Here is a 12630-nt window from a genome sequence, read left to right on the forward strand (position 1 = left end):
GAATGGCTGAAGAATGCCTGCAAATTAGCAGCAGTGAGTAATCCTACCTAACACTCCAGCAGCTTCCTCCTACATAACCAGAAGAAGAGGGAGGATGTCAGAGAGGAGCAGAAGAATGATTCACAGCCCAATCTTATGCATGTTTACATGGAAGTAAGCCCCACTGTTTTCAAAGGAGCTGACCATGGGCGTAGCCAGGATTTTTTTGGGGGGGCAGACTTTATGTTGGTGGGGTGCAAAACTGAGTTAACTATGATGCAATTGGTCAGTTAAGTATTTTTATTTATTTACTTAATTTAGGGGGGACAGCTGACCCCCCCTGGCTATGCCCATGGAGCTGACTAGCAAGGTATTTAGGACTGCAGCCTTGGAATAAGCCACTGACCAACGAGTCCCATGCTTTAGGACTAGGAACAGGCAAATCTCAATGTTGGTTTCTCGTTTTTCCAATCTTAAATTCAGTTCTCCACATTTCCACATCAGTTTGCAATTATTTTTTGTTAAGCCCTTTTAAAAAATCTGCATTTTATTGTGAATTTCTCCTAATGCACACATTGTTTGTAGTTATCCCTGGTATAACACACATTTTTGTTATTTTCATTAAATATATGCATTTTTAGGAACACTAGCAATTGCATTTTTGTACACATTGCTTAACTAGATAACTACATTTCAAAATTCAAAGAAGAGCAACTATGGAAAGAAGGCTCTCAGTCAACAATTTGCACATTGTTGTGGAAAGTGTGATTTTTGTAAGTTTGCCTTTAAATGCACAACTGACGAACTTCTCCCCTCCCCCTACTCAAGACCCAGCAAACCTCAGCAAGCCCTATTGCATAAACCAGAAATAACTTCACCAGGAGAGGGGGCTACATTGAACCAAAATATATGTGACAAATTTGGGAGTCATGTGACTCTTCTAAAAGTGCTATTCTTTCTGCTTAAAGCAAAGTTAAAAAAAATATTCTGTGTATACAGTGGCGTAGCGTGGGGGGTGCATGGGGGGGGCCGGCTGCACCGGGCGCAACATCTGGGTGTTAGGGTTAGGGGGCGCAAATCCACGGGTTAGGGGGCCCAAATCCACGGGTTAGGGGGCGCAAATTACTTGCCTTGCCCCAAGTGCTGACAACCCACGCTACGCCACTGTGTGTATATTATTGGAGGGAATATTTATCTTATAATTGACTCCAAAAGCAAAGCTGAAGCCTGTGGTTTACTTCGAGCAGATTCTCTGCTTTCAGCACAGTAACACAGTAATTTAGCTTTGGTTGCTTTCGGAGTACAGGAGACCAAGACAGTTATATGGTGTCATCTTCCTACCACTGAATTGCAGAAAATTCAGACCACCCCTCCACCTGCCCACTAAGCAGCAGTTGGAGCTGGCACTGGAAACACTTCTGTTCCTGTGCAGAACTGAAGTGAAGAAATTCTGAATACAAGTTTTGAATGTACATTGCAAACTGATTTTTGAGCAAAAACTGAGCGAGAGCCAAACTCTACATTAAAAGAGACTCAGTGCTGCCGATTCCCTCCGTCAGAGATGCTGGTGCCTCGCGGAGGTGGTAGACCTGCCTCTGTGTTGTACTACTTCAGACACAGGTAGGTAAGCATTTGGTCGCATGACCTTGCAAACCAAAACCCCTCACGTAGAAAATGAGCAAGGTGGGGAGAAGGCTAAGCTAGAACCATATATTTTTTTCTGACACCTGGGCTGTGTAGACAGCATGCATTTAAAGCATGTGACTTCTCCCAAAGAATCCTGTAATAAAAAATTTAAGGTCTTATATATATAATAAATGTTCATAAATGTACCAACCAAACACGTACATAGATATGTGGACCACATGTCTGGAGCAGCACATGAAACCATTTTGACTCCCAAACTGACCAAATGTTTTCTCTGCAAGGAGGGAGGGGGTGAGGGAACCTTCCCATTGTCTCAGGAATTGGGTGATCACCATCTCAAAGGAATGGGCAGACTACCAGAAAAGGCAATCAGATAAGGCATTATTAGATAACCTGGCGGACAGGAAAAACAAAAACTTTCAAATTTCTGTTGTAGACCGCCTTTCCTGTGATGTAGGTATGATGTATGGAGGGGTGGTCTTGAGCTCCAGGGCAGGGAATTTAAAATGTCTGTATAAGGGCAGGCACAACTTTGTTCTGGGTTCCTCCTCCTTCTCCTGCGTGTGAGGGGAGCACCCTGTTGCAACAGTTCAATAAAGATCAGGCTCACTAGCTGCTTTGCATCTCAATATTCTCTGGTTGGCCTCTGTTATTTTCTCCTACCGATGGAGAACCTACAAAGGACTTTGTAAGGGCTCTTGTGTCCCCCATAAGGGAATAAGGGCAGATTTTGTTTACAACATCCTATTTTAAGGGTCCTGGGAATTGTAGCTTTGTGAGGGGTAAACTACAGTTTCCAGGATTCTTTGTGGGGAAATGCATGCTGTGTATACTACCCTAGTTTTCTGCATGGAGTTTTCTTCCCTTCTAAAATGGAGGAGCGATTTATCCTACAGGCTCCCACCTGCAATATGAGGTGATACTGCCCAGATGCAGCCGAGCCTTTGTTTCTTTAATAGTTAAGCCCTACACCTTATATGTGAAAATGCCCAGTTGTTAATATATAATGCAAAGTCGAAGGGAGGCATTTGTAATCTGAATGAGCACTCCTGGCCCCTTGCGGACTACTGCCCTTGCTACTTGAAACCACATGTGTGAAAATGCATCTTCCTGCTTGGACGAGCTCGCTGGTTATGTAAGCTCTGTTTGTGCTGCCTGAGAGCTGTAGACGTCTCTCTCTATCTCTCTCTTGCTGCAAGCGCTCTTCCCCCTGCCTGTTCTTCTGCCTTTATAGTATGTGGTTGCCAGGTTGCAACCTGGAGGGTCTCTCTGTGCCTTTACGCCATTCCTTCCAGCCTTGTGTGCGCTCCTCCCTGCTGTGCTGTGCACCTTGCTTGCTAGACCAAGGGGGGACGGATGGAGGGCAAAAGGACAAGGGAAGGAACAGGCAAGAGAAGCCATGGCTCACTTCGTTGGTTGTTTTAAAAGCATATAGCAAATTGACCTGGCAAACACCCACCCCTTTCCATTTGTGTTCTCTCTGCACTTTAAATAAATGCAAGTTTTAGACTGACATTTGCTTGCACAAATGTGGTCTTCAGTGACAGTAGGACAAGCAGAAATCAAAAAGGCGATGCTTTCCCCATCATCACTTCTTCATGCCAGGAAAAGTGTCGCTTCCTAAACTGGTGCATGGTGGGCTGCTTCTGAATGCACAAGGGTTGTGGTCATTTCTAAATGTTGGCAACTGGTTCTTGTCTCTCTAAAAACTCCGAAGTTAGGCAGCATCAGTGGCGTAGTGTGGGTTGTCAGCACCCGGGGCAAGGCAAGTAATTTGCACCCCCTAAACCGTGGATTTGTGCCCCCTAACACTAACCCCCAGATGTTGCGCCCGGTGTGGCCGGCCCCCCCTGCACCCCTCACGCTACGCCACTGGGCAGCATTCAGGAAGCACAGCACCAATAGAATTTCCTCTGAATTTTGAAAGAAGCTTCAGCAATAGTGTTGCCAGCACAAGGCAGAAGTGTGGGGCACCACTAGGCAGAACAGGGAAGGTCCACAGTTCATTGGTAGAGCATCTGCTTTCCATGAAGAAGGTCCTGGGTTCAAGGCCCACTGGCGTATCCACGTATGGCTGGGAGAGACCCCTGCCTGAAATCCTGGAGAGCAGTTGCCAGTCAGTGTGGACAATACTGAGCTAGATGGGCCAAGGGTCTGACTCAGTGGAAGGCAGCTTCCCTCCTACAAATGAGTATGAGCCGCCGCCACCCCAGGCAGCAGGGTTGGCTTACCACAATTTGAAGCAAGTGAAATAATGCACAAATCACCAACTAAAGAGGTGGGGATAGGAGGTTCTGTAAGACCATTAAGTCCAGAGTGCAAAATTACCCAACTGTCCCACTGAACGTGAGTCTTTTTATATGTAATAAATTGTTGTTAGTTTTCAGTTATAGGCCAGTATAACAATAATAGCCTCAGTATAACAATACCAATTTATAATACAATTATTAATACTAATCATTCAAATACTGAATTAAATAATTTCGTTAATGTTACCCCCCGGTGTGCTAGGTTTGATGATTTCATAATCTTTAATTCTGTGTTCCAAAATCTTATTAGTTTCATAATAATAATCTCTTATACAACAACTACAATATTAATAACTTCTATTTGTGTTGACACATTGAATGATTTAGAAAGCTTCAAGTGAGTAGTAATAATAATAATAATAATAATAATAATAATAATAATAATAATAATAATAAAATACTTATACTCCACCCATCTGGCCGGGTCTCCCCAGCCACTCTGGGTGGCTGCCAATAGAATATTAAAAACATGATAAAACATCAAACATTAAAAACTTCCCTAAACAGGGCTGCCTTCAGATGTCTTCTAAACGTCAGGTAGTTGTTTATTTCCTTGACATGTGATGGGAGGGCGTTCCACAAGGCGGCGCCACTACTGAGAAGGCCCTCTGCCTGTAACCTCACTTCTCGCAGGGATGGAACCGCCAGAAGGCCCTGGGAGCTGGACCTCAACTCAAACTATATTCTTTCTCATCCTGTGTGTGGCAATTATTCTGTCCATGGTATTTCTTCCTGTCCTTGTGTTATGTCTTTCTCTCAGTTGTTGCTGTTATTCATCATGCCTTGGATGGAGCTGATATCCAGAAATTTCTCCATTGCTCTGGCTCATGTTTCATTGTTTTGCACGAAGAGCTTTAACAACAAATGCAAAAGTTGCTCTGTCCCAGTAAATAAACTGTTTTCACCATTTTCCCTCTCAGCCTGGGAAGAGTGGTCTGTTGAATTGCATATGACTCAATAAATAACTTTATCAATTCCTTGGCAGCTCACAGACTCCTTTTATCCTTCCTTCCAGCTGAAGATATATGGCCAGTTATCCTTCCAATTAAATTAAATTAAATTCCAAGCCCTCTTAGCGTTATTCATTTCATTTCATAGATAATAAAGTTTCTAAGTTTCTAAGTGAGCCAGTGTGGTTTAGTGGTTAAGAGTGGTAGACTCGTAATCTGGTGAACTGGGTTCGCTTCCCCGCTCCTCCACATGCAGCTGCTGGGTGACCTTGGGCCAGTCAGACTTCTCTGAGAGGAAGGGAAAGGAGATTGTTAACCACTTTGAGATTCCTTAGGGTAGTGATAAAGCGGGATATCAAATCCAAACTCTTCTTCTTCCATCGTAAACCTGTTGCAAAATATAGCTTCCCTCGCTTTTCCCTTATTTTTACACACACAGTTCTGTTTGATGTTATATTCCAAATTTATAATCCAATTTCTTCCATCCTCACTTGTACAAATATAATTTGAACTAGCATTCAGTGGAGGGTTGCCAAATCCTAATTGTAGAGAAGGAAACTTTAAATAAAGAAACCGTAGGCTCTCCTCCCCCCATCTTTTGCACCGAATGAAGTCTTATCTCAAATTCAAACCTTAAAGTCTACACTTGGTTTGTTCTGCAGTTTGTGAACTCATCTCTTCTAGCATGCACCTGTAAGGTAAAGTAAAGGTAAAGGGACCCCTCACCATTAGGTCCAGTCGTGACCGACTCTGGGGTTGCAGCGCTCATCTCGCTTTATTGGCTGAGGGCGCTGGCGTACAGCTTCCGGGTCATGTGGCCAGCATGACTAAGCTGCTTCTGCCAAACCAGAGCAGCGCACGGAAACGCCATTTACCTTCCCGCTGGAGTGGTACCTATTTATCTACTTGCACTTCGACGTGCTTTTGAACTGCTAGGTTGGCAGGAGCAGGGACCGAGCAACGGGAGCTCACCCCGTCATGGGGATTCGAACCACCGACCTTCTGATCTGCAAGTCCTAGGCTCTGTGGTTTAACCCACAGCGCCACCCGCGTCCCTACATACACCTGTACTTTAGTCCAATTAAGCTCTCATTAGCAGGAGTAGCTCTGCTTCTTAATGGCAGCGTTGGAGTGTTTTTGCCAGGCAAAGGGCTTTTGCACTCAGCTCCTCCTTGCCCCCCGCATTCCATACAGGAGTGAGTGCCAGGTACCAAGACAAAATGCAAGTGAAGCCAGTTTCCACTGTCCGGGGGGGTGGGGGTGGAGGGATTTACAAGGATGGCTTACCCTCAATCATACTTGTTTTTCCTTTGCCTACGATCTCCCGCTGTCATGGGGGCTACCTCCATTAAGGCAGCGCTGAACCAGAAGCCCCACTAAACATGAGTCTTGTCCCTTTTGGAATGTGGTCACTCTTAACTAGATGGGATATTCATTCAGCTACACCTTGCTTCAAAGTGTGACAATAGGGAGCATGAGAGGGAATTTTAGCAGATGCAGCTTTTCCTCAGCCCTGCATGATGTGCTGCTCTTGCCTCAGTTCTGTCTTCTACACTACTAAATCGGCAAGAGCCCTATTGCTTCCTAACGCCAGAGCTCATAAAAATCCCTGCCTGCTTCTTACATTCCTGCAGTCCTGGACGGGAAACATACTGGGCAAACCTTTCCCTTCTCTAGAAAGACAACATGGCAAAACCTGGCTCCTTGGGGTATGTCAGGCCCAGGGGCCACCTGCCCTCCTCTGAGCCTTACTCTCTGGCCCTTGGCACCTTCTGCAGGCCACATGCTCTCGGCTCCCACTCCAGGTCCTCTTGGGCTGCTTCTGCCTGACTAGACTTTGATGAGCCTAGATACACGAGAAGGGGGCTCTGTGTGTGGCCTTTTGTGCAAAGAAAAGCCACGTCCTTGTGCCGCCCGTGCCTTTTCCCTCTTGGAGCGTGGCTCATGGAAGGTTGTCCACAAGGGAGCGGGGCTCTTGGGCTGAAAAATGTTCCCCACCCCAAGATGCAAGGATGGAGAAGGGGCTCTTTTGCCCATGCAGTTCCCTTGACTCGCAGCAGATGGCAGGCACACCCCACCTCAGAGTCAGTTTGCCTCTTGGCATCCCATGCGAACTTGGTGGGTGTTTTGAGGTTGCTGCCAGGATTATGCAACCACCAATGACGAATCCCTCCTGCCTCCTGGCTGAATCACACCTCCCCACACACATCAAGGCAGCCTTTCAGAGCCCTCCTCCTCATCCAAGTGCACAGCTGATCTCGGTGGCCCTTTTGTGGTGGCCCTTTTGTGCTGTGTGAGCGGGGATTGGGGGTTCTTGCCCCCGGAGATGCTGCTGCAACCCAGAGAGAACGGAGAGGGATTATGTAGCACAGGAAGGAGGAGCAAGAGGAGGAAGACTTAGCGGGAGCCATCCAGGGCCTCCTGCCACGGCTCCTTCCCTCCTCACCAGTGCTGCCGGCAGGACAGGGCTTGCAGTTTGGGGAGGGGGGAGATTTCCAGGGATCGAATGAGCAGCTGGGCTCCCAAACACACAGCAGGTCTAGCTCACCACACATAAGAAAACAAGGAGAGTCCTTCTGGATCAGGCCCATGGCCAATCTCCTAGCATCCTGTTCTCACAGGGTGCCAATGAGAAAGCCACAAACAGGAGCCTGGCCACCTGCAATTCCTGGCCACTGGTATCTGTAGCTGCACCACTGTTCCTCTCCCTCTGCAGCGTTTTCATGGCAGAGGGGAAGCTGGTGCCATGAGCAAATCTGGGGGCAGGGTTGGCAGTTAAGCAGAATGGGGGCAGGGACAAAACAGGTGGGCCTGCTCTGGTGCCTGTAACAGCAGCATGATGCGCAGCAATGAGCATGTGAGGCCTTTCCCTGCCCACAGCATGAAGGGTGAAGCATCACCATCACCTGCCATTAGCAGGCATGGCCAAACTTGGCCCTCCAGCTGTTTTGGGACTACAACTCCCATCACCCCTAGTTAACAGGACCAGTGGTCAGGGATGATGGGAATTGTAGTTCCAAAACAGCTGGAGGGCCAAGTTTGGAGGGACGCCTGTGCCTTTAACAGTCCTGGGTCTTCCCCATGTGCAGAGTGCTTTTCTCCCTTGCATGAAAAGCTGCCTCTGCTGTGGTTTCCTTTTCTATGCCTACGTAGCCCTGTCCTCCTTTGAACCTTTGAACCTGGCCATCCCACCTGTTCACACCTTCAGATAAAGTGGCCATTAAAGGAAAGGAGGGGGGGGGGAGTTATAAAGCGGGCAACACTGCCTGTGCTGAAGTCCCTGTTATCATGAGTCTGTGGCACAGGCCCTATGCATTCTGACACATGAAAACCTTCCTTCCGACTCTCCAAAGCACGTGCCTGGTAAAGTAGCCAATGGAACCTCATGGCTCAGTAAAAATGGTCGAGTTTTTAAGGTGTCACATAGCGATGGTTGACTTTAGTCAGATATATTTTTCTCCTCCTTTGTGTGATTTCTGAAATGCTGAAGGTTCAAATTACGCACCTTTGTAAACAATGAAGTGTGTGTGTGTGTGTGTGTGTGTGTGTGTAGGAGTCCACCCTGCCTTATAAATATGAAACCCTGTCCAGCAGAACTTTCCTACGAGCCTGTTTCATGTTGCCCCACCCTGTTTTTTGCCAGAGCTGAGAATGGCTTTCTTTCTTAGGAAGGGCAAGCGCTTCAGCGGAAGCTGCACTTCCCCTTCTCTCAAAGAAGGAAGCCAGATCTGGCTCCAAGATCAGGCTGGCAGGAAGGCCTGTTGGTCTGGGGCAAAAGCCATCATGAAAACAGAAACAGCATTTTTAGTGCAAGCGGTGGCATGTTTTGAGGATGATAATAGGTGGCACCAGAGGGGGGGCATGGGGCTATGCGCTCCCTGAGAGAGGAGCCTACCCTCCATTTCTGAACTTTTGTCATTCACACATGCTGTTATTTTTCTTTTTCGCCCACCTAGAAATATACTTTGCCTCCACGTAATTTTTTTAATGGTGCTGCCACTGAGAAGGATCCTTACTATGCTATGGTTTAGTACAGAGTTTTCTAAACTCTGTGTCGGCTGCAGTGTGTAGATGTGTCGCGTGAACACTCCCTGCTCTCCTCTCAGGGCTGGAAAAGGGTTAGTTTAACCTCTGGTTTGCTAGTAAAACTAAATTGCTGTGTTGCAAAATGATGCAAGTCTAAAAAGTGTGTCACCAACATGGTAAGCTTTGGTTTACAGAGAGCATGCCTTTCCTTTCAAGGGTTGAGCACAGGGCAGCAGTGTTGCGTAAGCTCACGGTGCCTGCAGCAGGCTTGTGGGGTGAGGCATGGAGGGTGAAGAAGCCCACCGGGGCACCCCAGGCCACACCGCCGACCCCACTGGAGCGACCCCACCCCAGAGCCAAGCAGGGCTGCGCTGTGCCACCTGCCCACCCTTGCAGGGGGGAGTCTGGCCAGATGATGTGGCACTTGGTGGGTGCCAACCAGGCATCTCCATGCTGGCACCCCCAAAGCTTTTGTGATAAGGAAAGTGACCTCAGCCACACTGTGCATTTAGCACATTCTTATACCCATTGAATAATCATAGTTTCTTCCAAAGAATCCTGGGGAACTGTAGTTTGTTGGAGTGCTGTTAGGAGACACCTCACAGAGCTACAGTTCCTAGTAACCTAAAAAAACTACAGTTCCCAGGATTCTTTGGGAGAAACAGTGACTGTTAAAGTGGTTGTAAGAGTGCTTGGAATGTATGGTCTGCATGTGACCAATGCAAAACCTCCAAGTGTCCCTATTTTCCAGGGACATCCCTGATTTAGAGAAGCTGTCCTGGTTTCTGATTTCATCCCGAGATGTCCTGCTTTTCCTTAGGATGTCTCAATTTTCATTGGAGAAATGTTGGAAGGTATGGAGTTACCCGACCCCCGAGCAGTCTGAAGGTAATCCTGTATAGGGAAGTTTTTTAATATTTAATATTTTGTTATGTTTTCATATATGTTTCATATATGTTGGAAGCCGCCCAGTCAGATGTGTGGGGTATAAATAGTAAAATTATCTTTATGGAATGGGATGTCCCTTTTTTCATTGGGGAAATGTTGGCGGGTATGCCAGTGATGTGAAAATGCATAGAAAAGTGTGGGATAGCACTTGCTTGATGATGTTGTATAACCTCCCCACAAGCCAATCAGAATGAGTGCCTAAGAAACAACTGACGTCACTTAATGTCCCCGCAAACTTCATGCAAACCATTCAGGATGAATGAGCTGCCCTGGTTTCAGTTTCTCTCTGAGTCATGAGACACATTGGGTGACCTTAGACCAGAGACAATAAAAGACACTATGCTGCCGCCCGGACTCCCACCCAACCTACTTCACAAGGTTGTTGTGAGGATAAAAAGTGCAGAGGCATCTTATTCCACCCTCTGTTCTGAGGAAGAGGGTGGGATATGATTTGGTCCTTGGTTCGACCAAGTGGGCTCTCTAGTCCACCAAAACTTTTGCCACAATATGTTCTTTCATCGTTCTGGTGCCACAGATTATCTCTTGTCATTTTCCCACCCACAAAGCATTTAGCGTCCTGTCTTGTGGCGTTTTTTGTGTGTGGACACAATAAGGACTGTAAAGCACATAGCACAACACAATGAGGACAAGAATGACTGTTCAGGCGACAGCAATCTCCTCTGCATAGGAAGTTGCCCTTCCTGTCCTCTGACAGGAAGAAAACTGGGTGAAAATAATCCCTCGGAAACAGCTTGCAGGAAATGGCTGCAAACAGGGGAAGGGTGGTGGTGGGAACGGAAGCTCACAACCAGAGAACCAAAACTGCGCCTGTGGAAGAGAGACCAAGACACACCGGGGAAGCTAGTTCTCCCTATAGGACTGTGACATATCCCCCCTCCCGTCCCTTGAACACAATGACAGAACTGTTTCCTGGCATGGAGAAAGCATTTTTATTTAGCAATAACCTCTTGCTCCACCACAAGGTGTGGAGAACCTTTGCCTGTCCCCCTGATGCTGCTGAACTATAACTCCCATCACTCCCGGCCATTGCTGGGGCTGATGGGAGATCTAGTTCAGCAACCTCTGGCAAACCAATGGTTCCCCAGACCAGCCATACAAGAAGCGCAAAGTCACACATGTGGTTTTCTCCACACAACCCTTCATCCCTACAACAACTCTTTCAGGTAGATTAGGCCAAGAAAGAGAGAGAACGGCTGGCAAGAGAGAATGTCATATCTGAGTGGGAGCTTGAACCCAGCTCTCCAAGGAATAACATTATAACCCTTCCATCTCCATTCTCTTCTAAGGTAAACAAGGCTGAGAAAGAAATGAGTCGCTCCTCAAGACCAAACCAGGATGCAATCCATGTCCACTTACCTACTCTGACTTTTAAATGGAGTATTTTTCCTTTCTTGAATGCCTGCCTTTGGGCAGCTTTTGAAGGCCCAGCCTATTGGGTGGCGTGGGGAAGATGAAAGCTGGATTAAAGTGGTAGAAAGAGTTTGTCACACGTGTATATATTTCTGTCTTCTCGTGTTGCAACCATTAATTTTTGTCCTCAGGTGCCTCCGTCCTTCAGGTCCAGAAATGATAGCAGGTCTGGGCCTCCCCACGGCTCAATCTGGCATTCGGATGATACCTGCCTGAGGGTGGGCCTGGTTGTGACGTCTAATTGGCAGGTTTCTCCCACACACTTTTCTTTTTAAAAATGGGATAAATTTGTCCCTCTAAAATCTGGTGCGACTGTCAGCAGTGTGACATTCCCAGGAACCCTCTTATGTTGTGGATGCCAGTGACACAGGCCACGCATGTACTGCAGTGTGCCACGCTGCCCCCTGGGGAAGTGAAAGTGTGTTTGTATGCACACACACACACCACACACACAGACAACTGGTAGAAGGGAAAGTCCAATATGGGCACCCCCCAGGATTACAGCTAGTTTCCCTCCCACTCCACCCTCTTCTCAGAACAGAAAAGAGGCTGGTTACCAGGCAACTGAATAGAAGAGTTTTTAAAAAACACAACGAAATGAAAAGACACAAAACAGACACAGATGGGAAGAGTGCAGAGAGCGCCAAGGGAGGAATCTTGTACTAAAGCTGAACCAGCCACCATGCTGAAAAAGGGAACCACAAATTATATCTGAAGCAGGAAACAGGAACATGCAGCCCAGTGCAAAAGGGCACGGATTTGCGGGTCAGCTGAAAAAAAGAAGTACCATTAGATGTGTGGAGATCTCCATCTGAGTTCTTTGCTGCCCATCATCAACACGGGCACCCCTGCCCTTTCTCCCACTCTAGCAAGGTGGCAGAAACTTCCTAGAGCAGCCAGGACCATCTTGGATGTGACCGAAAGAGGCTGCCATGTGAGGAAGCAAATGTTGAGGATGCCACTGAGACACTAGCATTTTCCTTCCAGGCTGTGGAGAGCAGCTAGGCTTGTCAGGTTGTTTTGGCCTGAAATTCACCCAGTTATAGAACTAGCTTACAGAAAACTACGTATCTGCTTATGAGCAGCGATTCCTGCCCCGCAGAGCAACATCCAACTCTCCCCCTTTCGCTTGCTGGTCTTTTTTTACATTTCTGAATTCTGAACCTATTTTTCATTCAGCTGCGCTGCACTGCACTAAAATATTGACCAATGTCATCCTGTAAAGGTTGGGTTATAGCTGGAGTTGTGGCAGTATCTAGGCGAGCCTGGTAAAACATGGCCAGGGATGACGGAAGGATTTTAGTCCAGAAACAGAAACAGAAGGAAGAGGACAGTGAGAT

This window comes from Podarcis gaigeae (genome assembly GCF_964106915.1).
Source record: "Podarcis gaigeae genome assembly, chromosome: 17".
In the NCBI taxonomy this organism is placed as follows: domain Eukaryota; kingdom Metazoa; phylum Chordata; class Lepidosauria; order Squamata; family Lacertidae; genus Podarcis; species Podarcis gaigeae.